We start from the raw sequence: 18397 nt of genomic DNA on the forward strand, positions 1-18397 counted from the left end.
TTCTGTGTACAGATGATTTCATTTGAAGATTTTCATCTTCAAATGAAGATGAAATGAAGGAATTCATCATTCAAATGAAGGAATGATGAATTTTATTCAATTTTTTTCAGCACCAATTGAAATGATCATATGGTTTTTGTCCTGTATTCTGTTGATATGATGTATCACATTGATTGGTTTGCATATTTTGAACCATCCTTGCATCACCAGGATAAATCCCAATTGGTCATAATGAATGATCTTTTCAATGTACTGTTGAATTCGGTTTGGTAGCATCTTGTTCAGGATTTTTGTATTATTATTAATCAGGGGTGTTGGCCTGCTGTTTTATTTTTATAATGTACCTTTGTCTGGTTTTGCCTTTTTCTGGTTTTTGGTAATACTAGCCTCATAGAATGAGTACTCCCTTCTCCTCTGTTTTTGGAATAGTTTGAGTAGTATTGGTATAATTTCTTCTTTAAATGTTTTGTAGAATTCAACAGTAAAGTATTCGGGTTCCAGCATTTTATCTATTGAAATACTTTTTTTTATGTCTTTGATCTAATTATGTGTTATTGGTTGGTTTGGGTTTTGGATTTATTTCTAGTTCAATCTTAGTAAGTTGTATGTATGCAGGGTCTTATTCATTTCCTCTAGATTTTCCAATTTATTGCCATACATTTGCTCAGACTGGCCATTAATGATCCTTTTATTTCTGTAGTATCACTTGTGATGTTTCCTTTTTCATCTCTACTTTTATTTATTTGGGCCTTCTCTCTGTTTTTCTCAGCTAGGCTGGCTAAAAGTTTGCCGATTTGTTTTTTTATCTTTTCAAAAAACTAACTTTTCATTTATCTGATCTGTTGTATGTTTTCTTCATTTCAAATTCATTTATTTGTGCTCTAATGTTTATCGTTTCATTTATTCTACTATTTTTGGATTTTGTTTTCTCCTCGTTTTCTATTTTTTAAGGTGCATCAGTAGGCAATTCATTTGATGCTTTTCTTCTTTTTTGACATAGGCAGTTATAGCTATAAATTCCCCTCTTAGTACTGCTTTCACATTATCACACTGGTTTTCATATGTTGTGTTTCCATTATCATTTGTTTCATTTGACATTTTTTAAGTTTCTTTCTTAATTTCTTCATGGACTCATTGGTCAATTAGAAGTATATTCTTTAATTTCTATTTTCCAAAATTCCTCTACAAGAAAAATTGGAAAAACTCTACAGGACATTGGTGTGGGCAAAGATTTATTGAGTAATACTTCACAAGCACAGGCAACCAAAACAAAAAATGAAAAAATGGGATCACATCAAGATAGAAAGCTTCTGCACAGCAAAGGAAACAATCAATAAAGTGAAGAGATAAGCCATAGGATGGGAGAATATAATGGCAAACTACCGCTCTGACAAGGGATTAATAACCAGAATATATAAGAAGTTCAAACAACTCTGTAGTAAAATACCTAAAAATCTGATTTAAAAATGGTCAAATGACCTTAATAAGACCCTTCTCAAAAAAACACATACAAATGGCAAATAGATATATTAAAAAAGGTTCAAAATTGTTGATCATCAGAAAAATCCAAATCAAAGTTATAATGAGATACTATCTTATCCCAGTTAGAGTGACTTTTATCTAAAATATAGGCAGTAACAAATGCTGGAGAGGATATGGAGAAAAGGGAACCCCCCTGTACACTATTGGTGGGAATATAAATTGGTATAACCACTATGGTGAAGAGTTTAAAGGTTCCCCAAAAAGCTAAAAATAGAGCTACCGTAAGATCCAGCAATCTCATTGCCAAGCATATACCCAAGAGAAAGGAAAATAGTAGATGGAAGAGATATGTGTACTCCCATGTTTATTGCAGCACTATTCACAATAACCAAGGTTTGTAAGAAACCTATGTGTCCACCAACAGATGAGTGGATAAAGAAACTGGTTCATATACACAATGAAGTACTATGGAGACATAAGAAAGACTGAGATCCTGTCATTTGTGACAACATGGATGAAACTGGAGGTTATTCTGTTAAGTAAAATAAACTAGGTACAGAAAAACAAACTGCACATATTCTCCTGATTTGTAGGTGCTAAAAATTAAAACAGTTGAACTTATAGAGATAGAAAGTAGAAGGATGGTTACTAGAGGCTGGGAATGGTAGGGTGTTGGTTAGTGGAGAAGTGGAAATGATTAACAGGTACAAAAGTAGGTAGAAAGAATGAATAACATCTAGTATTTTATAGTACTACTTTCAATAATAATCTAAGTGTACATTTAAAACTAGCTAAAATAATATAATTGGATTGTTGATCACACAAAGGATAAATGCTTTAGGAAATGGATACGCCGTCACCATGATATGATTACTCCTCATTGTGTGTCTGTAATAAAGTATCTCATGTACCCCATAAATACGTATACCTGCTGTGTACCAATCATTTTATTTTAAAAAATTTAAAAAATCCCACGAATCTAGGTAAGAGCAGGGATGTGACTTAGATTTACAGGTGACATATTTTTACTATGGACAGTCAGGCTGAGAGAGCCAAATTTTCTCACGTCTCTCTTTGCTGTCAGGTAGATATTTCTAATATACATCTTCATAAATATTCATGGAGCTCATCTTCATATACAGGTGTTGGTTCCAGTGTACACCTGTGGAGTTACATGGATTCATCTCTTGATACTCAATTACTCCTAAAACCAAGCACTTTGTCAAGATAGTGAAATGTTGCAAGGGCAGGCATAGTATCATATCATTAGTTTATTTCTATATACATTTTTTACTCATTTTTAAATCTTTTCTGAATTCTTCCTTTTTGGAGTTTATGCAATTAAAAGATCATTTGTTATATTTCACCCAGCAATTTTAAATATTTGGTAACAGGACATAACTCATGATATTTATTTGTTTATATTGTACCAGCTCACATTGCTGTGTAAGTTATATTATCTGTTTGGGACTTTTGAGAGAGTCAGTAGGTGTCAGGGAACCCCTAAAGAAAGTACCACTATCCGAGATACCATACCTGACCATTGATCACACAATAATTAGTTCAACCACTTAATCACTCAATCAAAAAATATTTTATATGCCGGGTGCAGTGACTCACGCCTGTAATCCCAGCACTTTGGGAGGCTGAGGCGGGTGGATCACGAGGTCAGGAGATCGAGACCATCCTGGCTAATACAGTGAAATCCCGTCTCTACTAAAAAAAAAAATAAATAAATAAAAAAGTTAGCTGGGCATGGTGGCGGGCGCCTGTAGTCCCAGCTACTCGGGAGGCTGAGGCGGGAAAATGGCGTGAACCCGGGAGGTGGAGCTTGAGGGGAGCCAAGATGGCGTCACTGCCCTCCAGCCTGGGCGACAGAGACTCCATCTAAATAATAATAATAATAATAATAATAATAATAATACAATCTAGCGCAAATAGGTATTGATGATAAAATGCAGTGAAAAAATAGTCATGACTTATTTACTCCTTGATTTTTTTGGTATATTGGGGGAAATGAAAATTAATTGAATAATCATACAATTACATGTATGTTGAGGAAGTGACACCTGTTGACTATTATCAGGAGTAGGAGTCTGAGCACTTTCGCCCACTGCATCTTGATATCAGAATCATTGAGGAAAAAAACAGTCAAGTACTGGATGAAACCACCCTTTGCTCATAAAGAAGAGGCAGAGCCGCTTCAGCTTTAGTAGCAGGAGTCAGTCCTCTATGTCCAGCAGGTTCCTCTGATAACCAACACTGGGTGATTGGCCTGCATGAATACCTCTTGTGCTGCAACAGAAGAATATCATACCCTCTTTGCAGGCAGATATAGTAGTGGGGTTGTCCAGGTGGCATATGACACACATGCTTAAGCAGGAGCAAAGGATTACATATTGAGCCCGAAACATAGAAAGCTATTCCCATAAGTATAGTAAATGGGGGAGAAAGTTTTTTGGGGGTGCTTAAGTATCACTCCAACACGTTGTAAAAATTATACTTGGAAAAGCATATAAAATTAAGGGATTATTATAGTCACAGGTCCTAGAGACATGAGGCATGCCATTCCATGTAGGACCACATGGGAAAGACACTAGGGCAAACAAGAAGCGGAAGACTGTGAAGTTTGTTTTTTTCACATGATATTGATTGGAGAATATCAACTGCATTTAGCTGGCAGTGCTATTTGGTTTGATGGTTCAAGAAGCCTTCACTCATGAGTTTCGTGAATCAGTGCTGTTCCTTATGATCTCTCTTTCCATGTGGTGTCCCTACTATTCAGTAACCTAGCCCATGCTTCCTTAGCATGGTGTTATCTACCTCAAAAAGGGTTCAAATATGGCATGCTCTAATATACAAGGAAGTGTCAGCCTTAGCTTGCTAATATTTCATTGGCCAAAGCAAGTTACATGGTTGCACCCAGAATCAGTGGGAAAAGGCTACAAACTGATGTGCATTTCAGCAGCATGGTTTATGAATGATCACCACGTAAGCATCTACCACAGTGAAGATTGTGGAAGAATACTTCATGCATTTAGAAATGCCTGTACAAAGGCTCAGAGGCAGAGTAAAGATCAATGAACATGAAAGAAGGCCAACATGGTAAAAGGAAATTCAGACAGAATGTGGGTTATGGAATGAAACTAGACTAAAATGTAGAACTCAGACTTTGTAACACTCGTTGGGCTCATTAAGGATCTTTGCCTTTATGCTAAAATGCAGTGGAAAATCACTAATGTGTTTCAATAGCAAAATCTAACATTTTCTGAGGCTGAGCCCTTTGGAGGAGAAAGGCACGTGTAGGAGCAGATCTACTGCTCTAAACGCTCTTTAAGTGTTTCAGGTAAGAGTTACTATTGCCTTGCTATAGACGGATATAAGTAGATAAATTCAAGATGAATTTTTAAAGTGATATTGACTTTTATTCAAAATATAGAGGTAACTCTTAAAACTCAACAATAAGAAAACAAACAATTAAAAATTGGGCCAGTTATCTTAACAGACACCTGACCAAAGAAGATATATAGAAGGCAAATAAGCATATGAAAATATGTTACACTTCATGTGTCATAAGGAAAATGCAAATTCAAACAACAATGAGATGCCACTGCAGATCTATTGGAATGGCTAAAATCCAGAACACATACAGCATCAAATGCTGGTGAGGATGTGGAACAACAGGAGCTCTCATTTGTTTCTAGCACGAATGCAAAGGAACAGCCACTTTGGGAGACATTTCGTCTGTTTCTTACAAAACTAAATATGCTCTTACCCTATGATCCAACAACCCCTCCCTTTGTTCTTGACTCAAAGGAGTTGAAAACTTACGTCTACTCAAAAGTCTGTAAGTGAATGTTTATAGCATTTTTATTTATAATTACCATATATTGGAAGAAACCAAGATGCCCTTCAGTGAGTGAATAGATAAGTAACCTGGGGTACATCCAGACAATGAAAAATAATTCAGTGATAAAAGAAAAGAACTGTGAAGTCATGAAAAACATAAAGGAAACTTAAATGCATTTCATTAAGTAAAATAAGTCAATCTGTAAAGATTACAGCATGTGTGATTCCAACCATATGATATCCTGGAAAAGGAAAAACTATAGAGACAATAAAAAGTAGAGTAGTTACTGGAGATTACCAGACAGGAAAGCCTGCATAAGAGGATCCCAGAGGATTTTTAGGGCAGTTGAACTAGTTTGTATGATACTGTAATGGTGGATAAATATCATTACATATTTATTCAGACCTATAAAATATACAACAACAAGAGTGAACACTAATGTAAACTATGGTCTTTGGGTGATAAAGATGTGTTAATATAGGTCCATCAGCTGTAACAAATTTACAGCCCTGGAGGGGAATTTTAACAAAAAGGGAGCCTATGCATGTGGACCAGGGAGTTAAATGGGAAATCTCTGTACCTTCCTCTTAATTTTGCTGTGAATTTAAAAGTATTAAAAATACAGTCTCTAAATTGAGAAAAAAGAGTGACATTGATAAATGATTGTAAGAATAACAAATATCTTAGTAATTATTCTCAGGATTCTGTCTGGAATAACTGGATGGATAATGCTACTATTCAGTGATATAAGAAATCCTTGGAATAAACCAAGTTTTGGTTGTGCAAATCTGAGTTTGATTTTGGATATGTCAAGTCTAAGGTGTCATAAATCATTTGAGATGAGATGTTAAGTAGACATTTTGAAATATCGGCCTAAAATCTCAGAAGATAAATCTGAATAAAGAATAGAATTTTATGAGTCATTCACATATCAATATTAATGGTTAAAATGGAAATAGATAAAATATCTTTGAAAAATAACATAGATGAAAGCAAATTTCCATGCAACGAGAATGAGTCCTGCCTGAAGCATTTCAACATTCAATTGCCAGGTAAGTAATGCCAAATCAGTTCATGAAGGAGGAACCTGAGATATAAGAGGGAAACTAAATGAATTTTATGTTACAGAGGCAGGGACAGAGACATTTTTCATCACTCCTGGTAAGAAAAACACTTCAGCAAAAGAGGAAGTAAGATTTGGATAGAAAAATAGCTATTTATTATAACGTGTGAAAGTCATTGGTGACTTAAACTGAGCCATTCTGATAGATGCAAATTGAAGAGAATTGAGGTTGGAGAAGTAAGAGATCACTCTCTAAGCTCCTTAAACTATTTTGAGATATTTAACTTTGGATGAAATAAATAAGGCAATATCTGAAAAATGTGTGAGCTTAATTGAGGGTTTTATTTGATTTTTTAATGAGAGATAAATGGGAATATTTCAAAGCTAATTAAGAGAGTGCATAATTATTTAAAAGAAATCAGGTGAGTTTTCTGAAAAAGTGAGAAGAGCCTGGCACATTGTGAGTGCCGAATAAACTTTATTCATCATCATTGCTGTCATCATTGTTGCTGTAACGTAGAAGCATCTGTGGATGGAAGCTCCCTTTTGCAAGATGAAAGAATGAGGATGAGTACAGATGTAGACACTATGCAGATGAAGTGTTCCAGTCAGATGGCTTCTATTTTCTGTGTAAATTTGGATGCAAGTTAGATGTAAATATTTCGGAAATCATGAGAACACTGTTTTCATGCATTGGCTCAGTAGACATTTATTGGGCATCTGCTATATGTCAAGCGCTAGCCACTAGGGATATCATGATGTGTAAAAGCAGATGTCTAGTAAAGTTTGATAAACACTCATCAAATCAAATTCACTCCTAATTATGATACATGTTTGTGAGGAAGTACACGCACTGCTCTGAGTGCATATAATGAAAGACCTAACAAAATGAGAGACGTTGGTGAAGACTGCCTTATATATGCAACGTCTGAATTGAGGTGAAAGTAGGAGGCAGTAAGATGAAAAGCATTTTTCAAATGAATATTTTTATTGCGACAAATACATACTAAGCACCTGTGCCAGATACATTGTTAGGCACTGTGGATCATGTAAAAAATAAAATAAAACAAAAATGACACTTTCTGTATGGTACAGTGGAGAGACTGCACTGCTATTTCCTTTCTTTGGAATGCTTTTCTGCTGAATATCTGCATGGCTGTTGCCTTCACTTCCATCAGATTTTCACACATAATATCACTTTTTTTTTTTTTTTTTTTTTTTTGAGATGGAGTTTTGCTTTTGTTGCCCAGTCTGGAGTGCAAAGATGCGATCTTTTCTCACCACAACCTCCACCCCCTGGGTCACCTCCACCTCACCTTCAAGCAATTCTCCCACCTCAGCCTCCCAAGTAGCTGGGATTACAGGCATGCGCCACCATGCTCGGCTAATTTTGTATTTTTAGTAGAGACGGGGTTTCTCCAGGTTGGTCAGGCTGGTCTCGAACTCCTGACCTCAGGCGATCCACCCGCCTCAGCCTCCCAAAGTGCTGGGATTACCAGCACCCTACTAGATATCACTTTTTTAGTAAGCCTTTTCTACACACTCTGAGGCTTCCTATCCCTCACCCCTCCTTTATTTACCTACATTTAACACTCAACATATTTTGTATCTCTGCCTTGTGTATTGCATGTCTCCCTGTTTGGAACGAAAGACTCATGTATATAGGAATTTTTGTCTGTTTTACTCACAATTATATCCCTGATGTCTGCATTAGTGATAGACAGAGTTTGCTACTCCATAAATATTTATTAAATGAGTCAAGTAATTATGAATACATTGTATGTTATAAAGGAAATTCTAGCTCTAAATGGTAGAACCAATACAAAGAATATCTTTACATGTAATCTTCATTTTAATTGTTACTGCCATGATACTACATTAGAATATCTTTAATATTCATAAAAGTGTTTACTAAAATTTTGCCTTAACCTTCCCAGGGCTTCTTCACACCATTTCATAAGTACTTTAAGTTTAAAGGCAGCAATTTAATTAAAAGAGGCAACACATAATGAACATTCACATCCAAAGATTATAAATCAAACCTAAATCATAGAGTCCTATTATAATTCTATCTGTACATCTTCATAAAACACCCTGACATTGAAGAGAAAAATAATAGATAGACTTCCCAAAGTAGGAGCTGTTGTGTTGATCCTTAGTGAATTACCGCCTGTAATTCCTTGTAAATCATAGCATATTGCCCAAATACTCTGGTTTCATAGCAGAATAGCCTCTGAATTTTTCGTGGCAGGATTTCTCTCTTTTGTTCTATGGCAATCATACTCTGCTTTACACATTTTTGCATTGCATATCCTTTGATTAGTCCTACAGGATTTATTTGGTATTTATTTATTTATTTTGAGATGTGGTCTCACTCTGTCATCCAGGCTGGAGTGCAGTGGCATGACTAGAGTACTGCAGCTTCAACCTCCTGGGCTCAAGCAATCCTCCCACCTCACCCTCCTGAGTTGCTAAGACCATAGGCAAATGTTACCACATCTGGCCATTTTTTTTTTTTTTTTTTTTTTTGTAGAGACAGGGTTTCACCATGTTGCCCAGGCTGGTCTCCACCTCCAGGGCTCAAGTGAGTTGCCCACCTCGGCCTCCCAAAGTGCTGGGAACACAGGAAAGGGTCACAGCACCCAGCCAATTTTGTTTTTAAATAAAATACTTAAGTTCCAAAGTAATTTAAAAACAAGACTGCTTTCAGTATGTGAAGTAAATTAAGGACTCTATTTTCATTTTCCCCTAAAACAGATCAGTTACTCTATAGTTTAGGTCAAATGTCACATTATTTCTAGCCACTCAACCTTGCCCTGTCTGTGGGTAAAATTATCTGATTATTTTTTTCCCAGTTACTTTTTTACTGAGTCTTTTTTTCCTTTAAGTTTTATGGCAAACATATATGTTTCAAAGGCATTTTCAAAAGTGTGCACTTATTATGTAGCTCAATTTCTTTTGTATAACAATAATATTAGTATGTCTTTATTCAGTTTATACCAGGAAATATCTGTGATGCTTCTAATAGGAATATAGGGGGGAAGAAAAAAACACTTTTGTTTTTTCCTACTCTCACACAACAGCCACACAATTCTGCAGCAGGCACTAGCTGAGTGTCCTTCAATTCAATTCCATTCTGACACTATCTACCTGGAGACAGTGTTAGATTCCACAGGTTCAGGGCTCAGTCCCACAAGACTCCCCCGGCTTCAGATGCCTGTTTCAAGTAGTAGGTCGTCACCTATACTTATTACCAACTGGCCACAAATTGGGGGTTCCGGTGATTTCCTCCTTAGGTTCAATTTATTTGCTAGAGTGGCTCAGAGAATGTAGGGGAACGTTTTCCATAGATTTACTTATTTAGTATAAAGGATATTACAAATTATACAAATGAAAATCCAGGTGAAGGGATGCATAGGACCAAGTATGTGATATGCCCTCTCCAGGTGTGCCACCCTCCAGAAACCTCCACATTTAGCAATCCAGAAGCTGCCAAGCCCAATCCTTTTGGGTTTTTATGGAGGGTGTTTTGTAGGCATGGTTGATTAAATCACTGGCCATCAATTAGTATCTCAAACTTCAGCCCCTCTTTCTTCCTCAGAGGTTGGGGTGGGCCTAAAAGCTCCAACCTCTAATCACATGGTTGGTTTTCCTGGCAACCAGCCTTTATCCTGAGGCAATCCAGGGATTTAGCAAGAGTCACCTCATTAGAACAAAAGGGCTATCACCTAGGAAATGTCAAGGGATTTAGGAGCTCTGGGTCAGATGTTCCTATTACTCAGGAAATTACAAAGTTCCTAGGAGGTCTGTGTCAGAAACCAGGGGGCAGAGATCGAGAATATATTTCTTATTATATCACAATAGCACAGCTTTCTTTTATTAGGCAATGAAAGCCAGGTGATTTTTCAAAATTTCCTTTTGATCTTGGCCTTCAGGATTCCCAGGGCTAAATTTATCTCAAATACAGTATATTTGCTGTAACTCAATAATGTCCTACTGTATATTTTTGAAATTTCCTTGTTAATTTTCTTCTGATGTACATTTTGTCAATTCTTATGAATTCTACTGAGGACTTTACGTATATGATATTTTTAAATCCTCAAAAGAGCCATGTAAGAAAGACATTATCCTCATTTACCAGTAAAAACATATCGGCACAAATATTAATGAAAACACAAGTAAATAAAACTGTGTGTGCATCTGTGTGTGCACGTGCGTATATGGGCATGTGTGTTTGTGTGCATGTTAAGGTACTGGCAGTGATGTTTATCTACAAATTCTGGGAATTGTAGATAAAAATAAAATTAAAATTAACGGGAATAATGACTTTTCAATTTCACATGAAATAACCCGTTAATTTGATAATGCATTGTTACCCACCTCAAGTAAGCTGTTGTTCATGACATTAATGTATAAATATCTCCTTAAAAAGTGACAAAGTGACACGTTTTCATTTTTAGGTTGTTCCAACTCTATCAGAGACAATCCTAAATTTTTTGTTTTAGGTTGTTTCAACTCTATGAGAGGGAGTCGTAAATTTTTCCTTCATAATGTCTTTTGTGTAACTGTATACCAATTCTTTATTTCCAAATAGTTGCAGCATAGTATAACTTCTATTTTATATCACTCTCTCTCTTATTCTTTTTTTTTTTTTTGGTTCTCCTCCAGTATTCGTGTTATTGAAATGCAGTTACCCACTCTTAGACTTGTACTATCATCCTGAATATATAAGCTTCAATCATTCTGGCATTTTCATTTATTCAAATTACATACTCAAGTGTAATTGATTCCCTATTCCCTTCACTTGCTTAGAGCTAGAGATTTCTTTAAAATACAGATTTTATGATACATCTCCAGCTCCTTGTTACATTTTTTAATACACTAAGGCCCCAAGATACAATTAAATAATTTGGGCAGAAGCTGAATAGTCCCCATGTGTAAGTCTTATTTGGAGTTCTGTGAAGCATTTTAAGCCAAGAGATTTCCTAAAAGCTTTTTCCTTTGCTTTAATTTGAATGGTGTTATTAAGAATGGAAGAGGAAGAATTAATTACTTGTGTTTGTTATTTCCTTTGTATTCAATAATCTGAAGAGAGGAAATAGTAGTAATTAACATTCTTTTTAGATGCCTTTAATAGTCATGTGTAAAAAAAAATCAAAATTGTGAATTTAGAACAAAACTTAATATTCAGATGAAGAGGCAATGGGGTGAGATTTTTCTAGAAATAAGCAGTTGTATTTGAATATCAATCTACTGTGTGACACTAGTTAACTCCTCAATATCTGTAATTTAATAAGCTGGTTTGTGTGTGTGTTTGTTTTGTGAGAAATATAATAGTAAAATAAGACCTGGCTTCAGAACTCCCTTGCATTCATCATGCTTCAGTTCCAAAATCTGTGCAATATGCCTGCTTTCTAATGTATTTCTCATTGATTCCTTCTTTTGTCAACACTACTGGTTTGAGACATCTGCTTCAAGCATTCTTAAAATCCTTACCTTTATTTATCCATCTGCTTTTCTCCCTGTGCAGCTATCTATACACTCACCCTAATGTAGTATCAGCAAGGTACCTGCTGTAAATACACTGGGCAAAGTACCACAAAAACTTATATTTGATATATATCTGAGATAGGTCCACTCACAGAACAATATCATCTCATTACGGAAGTACAGGAAAACAAAAATAGCTGCCATTTGAACAGGTTCTGAACTAGGTGTTTTATACGTCATCATTTTTAATTCTCAGAAAATCCTGTAGATGCTATTATTTTCATCATTAACACAAATTCTAAGTCTGCAAGATAAAAAGAGCTATGGAGACTGGTTGCAAAACCATGTGAATGCACTAAACACTGCTGAACTGTACACTTAAACCAATTAAAATTTTTTAAACCTAAGAGAGTTTACAATTTAAGTATTTTCCCCAATGTCACAACAAGTAAGTGCAAAAACTTGTATTAAAATTCAGGTTTTTTTTTTTGAGTTTGACCTTTTTTAAATTTTATTTTTAAATTGACAAATCATAATTGTTCATTCAATGAGTGAACAATTCATTGAATAATTGTTCATTCATGGGGTAGATAGTGATATATCAACATATATATATAATATATAGAGGTAAGATCAGGGTAATTAACATCCGTCATCTCTAACATTTATCATTTCTTTGTGTTGGGAATGTTCAATATCCTCCTTCTAGCTGCTGGGAACTCCATAATATATTCCTGTTAAGTGTAGTCACCCGACAGTGTTATAGAACACTAGAACTTACTGGCTAGTTGTAATTTTGTATCTTTTAACAAATCTCTCCCTATCTCTCTTTTCCCCCTACACTTGCCAGCCTCCAATGTCCTCTGTTCTACTTTTTACTTATATGAGATCAACGTTTTTGAACTTATGAGTGGAAACCTGTGGTTTTTAAGTTTCTGTTCCTGACTTATTTCACTTAACATAGCATCCCATAACTCCATCCATGTTGCTGCAAATGACAAGATTTCATTCTTTTTTATAGGTGAACAGTATTTCATTGTGTATATATACCACAATTTCTTTATTTATTCATCTATTGTTGGACACATAGTTTGATTCCATATATTGGCTATTGTGACTATACTACTACTGCAATAAACATGGAGACACAGATATTTCTTTGATATAATGATTTTTTTTTCCTTTTGATAGATTCCCAGCATAGAGATTCTGGATCATATGGCAGTTCTATTTGTAGATTTTTGAGGAACCCTCATACTATTCTCCATATTAATTGTACTAGAAATGGTTTTCCTCATTCTCACTAGTGTTTGTTTCTGTTTTTCTTTTTGATAATAGTCATACTAACTGGGATGAGATTGCCATTTTGATCTGTACTTGCCTGATGATTAACATTGTTAAATATGTTTTCATATTTTTTTGACCATTTTTGTGTCTTCTATTTAGAAATGTCTTTTGGGATAATTTTCTCATTTTTTTAAATTGGATTGTTTTTTCCTTTTTCTTTCTCTGTCCTTTTCTTTCTCTTTCTTTCTTTCTTTCTTTCTTTTTTTTTAAATTTATTTATTATTATTATACTTTAAGTTGTAGGGTACATGTGCATAACGTGCAGGTTTGTTACATATGTATACTTGTGCCATGTTGGTGTGCTGCACCCATCAACTTGTCATTTACATCAGGTATAACTCCCAATGCAATCCCTTCCCCCTCCCCCCTCCCCATGACAGGCCTCTGTGTGTGATGTTCCCCTTCCTGAGTCCAAGTGATCTCATTGTTCAGTTCCCACCTATGAGTGAGAACATGCGGTGTTTGGTTTTCTGTTCTTGTGATAGATTGCTAAGAATGATGGCTCCTTCCTTCCTTCCTTCCTTCCTTCCTTCCTTCCTTCCTTCCTTCCTTCCTTCCTTCCTTCCTTCCTTCTTCCTTCCTTCCTTCCTTCCTTCCTTCCTTCCTTCCTTCCTTCCTTCCTTCCTTCCTTCCTTCCTTCCTTCCTTCCTTCCTCTGTTCAGATGATTCAGTTCCTTGTGTACTCTGGATATAAATTCCCTGTTAGGCAGGTCATTTGCAAATATTTTCTTCCATTCTGTAGGTTGTCTTTTCTGTCTGTTGATTGTTTCCTTTGTTGTTCAGAAGCTTTATAGTTTTTCTTACAGTTCGATAGAAGCAATAAGACCTAGTATTCCACACATAACTGAGGTAACTATAGTTTATAACAATCTATTGTATATTTCAAAATAGCTAGAAAGGAATAATTTAGATATTTCAAGCACAAAGAAAAGCAAAGATTTAAGGTTATTGATATCCCAAGTGCATTAATTTGACCTGTGCAAATTATATGAATGTATTAAATTATCACATGTACTCCCAAAATGTGTACACTTATTAGGCATCAATAAAAAATAACTTAAAACTTCAGTTCAGTTAGGTTTCTCTTTCCACTGCATTTTCCTACTGAGTAACATTATTGCCATAGAAGGGGCATTGACATTACTTTGGGAGTTTGGACAAGTAATGGATAACATTTTGGCCCACTTTCTCATTAGAATCACTACTTTGTATTACAATTATTTCTGTACCAGCCTCCTCCACAACATCCTGGATTTCCCAAAGACAGGGACTTTGTCTTGTTCATCTTGCTGTTTAATACCTTAAGATTTTAATTGGAACACTGCAGTGTTTAACCATCCAATGTGAGTGACTCAGCAGGATCTTGGAGGACCTGATGTTAGAGATAGGCCCTAGAACTCCATGAGGCACAGAAGACAGGGGAAGAAGAGGAAAAAGTCTAGTTGAAAGGAAGTACTTGAAAATGACAATGTGAACATGAGACGACCACAGAATATATTAAAAGTAAAACTCTGTCACCTCAAGTGGAGAGTGCATTTAGATGGCGGTGTAGTTTGGCTTTGTGATCCCATCCAAATCTCATATCTAATTGTCATGTCTAATAGTCATTCTACAGTGCTATAGAATACTGGAACTTATTGTCTGGTTGCAATTTTATATCTTTTAACAAATCTCTCCTTATCTCTCTTTTCCTCCTACACTTTCCAGCCTCTAGTAATCTCTGTTAGGGGAGGACCTGGTGGGAGGTGGCTGAATCGTGGGGGCAGAATTCAGCCTTGCTGTTCTCATAGTGGTGACTGAATTATCAGGAGATCTAGTTGTTTAAAAGTGTATAGTGTTTTCCTCTTCGCTGCTCTTCCATGTAAAGATTGTACCTGCTTCCTTCCGCTTTGCCTTCTTACATGATTGTAAGTTTCCTGAGGTCTCCCCAGCCATGCTTCCTATATGGCCTGTGGAACTGTGAACCAATTAAATCTCTTTTCTTTATAAATTACCCAGTCTCAGGTAGTTCTTTATAGCATTGTAACAATGGACTGATACAGAAAATTAATGCCACAGAAGTGGCACGTTGCTGTAAAGATACCTGAAAATGTGGAAGCACCTTTGAAACTGAGCAGAGGCTGGAACAGTTTGGAGGGCTCAGAAGAAGAGAGGAATATGTGGGAAAGTTTAGAACTTCCTAGAAACTTGTTGAATGGTTTTGACCAAAATGCTGAACAGTGAAGTTCAGGCTGATGAGATCTCAGATGAAGATGAGGAACTTCTTGGGAACTGGAGTAAAGGTCACTCTTGCTATACTTTAGCAAAGAGTCTTGAGTCATTGTGCTACTGCTCTAGGAATCTGTGGAACTTTGAACTTGAGATAAAAAGATTAAGGATATCTGGCAGAAGAAATTTCTAAACAGAAAAGTGTTCAAGATGTGACCTGGCTGTTTCTAAAAGCCTATACTCATTTGAACAATCAGAAAAAATGACCTGAAAGTGAAACATATTTAACAGGGAAGCAGAGCATAAAACTTTGGAAAATTTGCAGCCTGACCTTGCAGTAGAAAAGAAAAACCCATTTTCTGAGGAGGACTTCAAATCAGTTGAAAAATTTAAATAAGTAAAGAGGATTCAAATGTTACTAGTCATATCATATCAATAGAATAATGTCATAATCTATTATTGACAAGACAATGGTGAAAATGCCTCCAAGGCATTTCAGAGACCTTCATCAAAGCCATTCCCATCACAGGCCAAGAGGTCTAGGAACAAAAAATGGTTTCATAGGTCAGACCCAAGACCCTGCTGCTCTGTGCAGCTTCAAGACATCATGCCCTGCATCCCAGCTGCTCCAGATCCAACCATGTCTAAATGAGACCAAAGTATAGCTCAGGTGATGGCTTCAGAGGGTGTAAGCCCCAAGCCTTGGTGGCTTCCACATGGTGTTAGGCCTGCCGGTGTGCAGAAGGCAAGAATTGAGGTTTGGGAGCCTCCATCTCAATTTCAGAGGATATATAGAAACACCTGGATGATCAGGCAGAAGTCTGCTGCAGGAATGGAACCCTCATGAAGAACTTCTATTAGGAAAGTGCGGAAGGGAAATGTGGGGTTGGAGCCCCTACATAGAGTCTCCAGTAGGGCACTGCCTAGTTGAGCTATGAGAAGAGGGCTACTGTCCTCTAACCCCAGAATGGTAGATCCATCGACAGCTTGCACTGTGAACCCAGAAAAGCCGCAGGCAGTCAATGCCAATTCATGAAAGCAGCCACAGGGTCTTTACCTTGCAGAACTGCAGAAGTGGAACTTCCCAGGGCCTTAGGAGCCCATTCCTTGCTTCAGCATGCCCTGGATGTGAGTCATGGTGTCAAAGGAGATTATTTCAGAGCTATGAGATTTAATGACTGCATAGGGCCTGGGGCCCCATTGTTTTGGTTGATTTATCTCTCTTGGAACAGGTCTATTCACCCAATGCCTGTATCCCCAGTGTATCTTTAGAGTAACTAACTTGTTTGTGCCTGTACAAGCTCATAGGTGAAACAGATTTTCCTTGTCTCAGATGAGACTATGGACTTGAACTTTTGAGTTAATGCTAGAATGAGTGAAGACATTGGGGAACTGCTGGGAAGGCATGGTTGTGTTTTGAAATGTGAGAAGGACATGAGATTTGGAACATGCCAGGGTAGAATAGCATGGTTTGTCTCTGTGTTCCCGTCCAAGTCTCATGTCTAATGGTAATTCCCAATGTTGGTGGAGGGACTTGGTGGGAGGCAACTGGATCATGGGGATGTACTTCCACCTTACTGATCTCTTGATAGTGTGTTCTCATGAGATCTGGTTGTTTAAAAGTATGTAGCACTTCCCCCTGTGCTCTCTGTCTTCTGCTTCACCATGTAAAGATTGTGCCTGCATCCCCTTTGAGCTCCGCCATGATTGTAAGTTTCCTGAGGTCTCCCCAACCATGCTTCCTACACATCTTGTGGAACTGTGAGCTAATTAAACCTCTTTTCTTTATAAACTACACAGTCTCAGGTAGTTATTTATAGCAGTGCGACAATGAACTAATACACATAGGTACCGGGAGACATAGATATAAGTCAGAACACAGTAGACCTTAAATGCTATAAGTTTCAACAGAATCAGACTCACTGAATTATATGTGCTATACCTGATTACCCACTTCTTGGTTCAAAAAAAATCTAGAGTAGTTTCATTAAGCAGACCTTAAATAGAACAACTCAAAATAAATTAGTATTAACAGATAATCTAAATGTTACTCTACTATAACCATGGAATTCACTCTGAGAATTTTCCAGATAATATTATGAAACAGTTAGTGATTGTAATGATAATGAAAGATCCTTAGAGAGAGTAAATTGCTTATAATATTTAGGAAGTAAGAGACACTGTTAGAATGTGAGCTGTGGACTGCATTATACCATAAAATATGATACCTTTTAATTATTGAAAATATTTTTTAAACTACACTTTTCTAAATCTTCAGAATAATAACTAAAATGTATTTATGCAGATTATTTGAGAACCTCATGTGTCTTCTGAGTAATCAAAGAAATACTAAATTATTTGATATTACTTAAAAATAGATTCTATACTATTTCAGTTCTCTAAAAAACTGGTATTCCACACATGATATCTATGCCATATATATTAATTAGAATATTTAATCATTCTGAGAACTTCATTCTTTAAAGTTGCTGAGTGTTAAAATTTTCACTCTGCTCCTCCCACATCAATATCTGATATATTAAATTTGGGGAGTAGATTCAAAGTCATCTGCAAGATGTGAGCAGTATCATCTTGAATACCTTTCCTTTCTGCAAAAAACTTGTTTTCTAAGTTCAGACTGGCATGCGAATCCATCTATATCATCTATGGCATGGTCATGACCATTATATAATTATGTATGGATTGCAGAGATGATTATATTTTTAATTTTTTTATGTAAATGTCTTTGGTTTTCATGAGAAGTTTAAAATATTTTTAAAAATCATAATCCATTATTGACACGAAACTTAACTAACCATTCTCAACATGCATTTCTCTGTGTTCATGTTTCAAAGAGGCTGATTTATTTGAGCTATTGTCATTTCATTACTTCGAGGCTTAGAAACTGTTGTTCTGTATTTCCTTTACCTGTACATATCTAATATTTAATCTTTAAT

This window comes from Macaca nemestrina, chromosome 17 (genome assembly GCF_043159975.1).
Source record: "Macaca nemestrina isolate mMacNem1 chromosome 17, mMacNem.hap1, whole genome shotgun sequence".
NCBI classification, from domain to species: domain Eukaryota; kingdom Metazoa; phylum Chordata; class Mammalia; order Primates; family Cercopithecidae; genus Macaca; species Macaca nemestrina.